This window comes from Bison bison, unplaced genomic scaffold, assembly GCF_000754665.1.
Source record: "Bison bison bison isolate TAMUID 2011002044 unplaced genomic scaffold, Bison_UMD1.0 scf7180017864508, whole genome shotgun sequence".
Classification (NCBI taxonomy): domain Eukaryota; kingdom Metazoa; phylum Chordata; class Mammalia; order Artiodactyla; family Bovidae; genus Bison; species Bison bison.
Genome location: NW_011495064.1, coordinates 18,422,210 through 18,422,802, shown reverse-complemented (window position 1 = coordinate 18,422,802; position 593 = coordinate 18,422,210).

The following is a 593-nucleotide window of genomic DNA, read 5'->3' as shown; positions in this document are numbered from 1 at the left end:
CATGGAAATGGAGAAGGCAATGGCGACCCACTCCAGTACTCTTGCCTGGAAAATCCCATGGACAGAGGAGCCTGGTAGGCTGCAGTCTATGGGGTCGCTAGGAGTTGTACACAACTGAGCGACTTCACTTTCAATTTTCACTTTCATGCATTGGAGAAGGAAATGGCAACCCACTCCAATATTCTTGCCTGGAGAATCCCAGGGATGGGGGAGCCTGGAGGGCTGGCATCTATGGGGTTGCACAGAGTCGGACACGACTGAAGCGACTTAGCAGCAGCAGCAGCAAACATGGAAATAACTCAAATATCCACTAAAAGTGAACAAAAAACAAAAAGAAATTTTGGTGTGCTTCAGCCATGGCATACTACCACAGCAATATAAGTTCAGTTCAGTTCAGTTGCTCAATCGTGTCCGACTCTTTGCGACCCCATGACTCGCAGCAGGCCAGGCCTCCCTGTCCATCACCAACTCCCAGAGTTCACCCAGACTCACGTCCATCTAGTCAGTGATGCCATTCAGCCATCTCATCCTCTGTCGTCCCCTTCTCCTCCTGCCCCCAATCCCTCCCAGCATCAGAGTCTTTTCCAATGCTG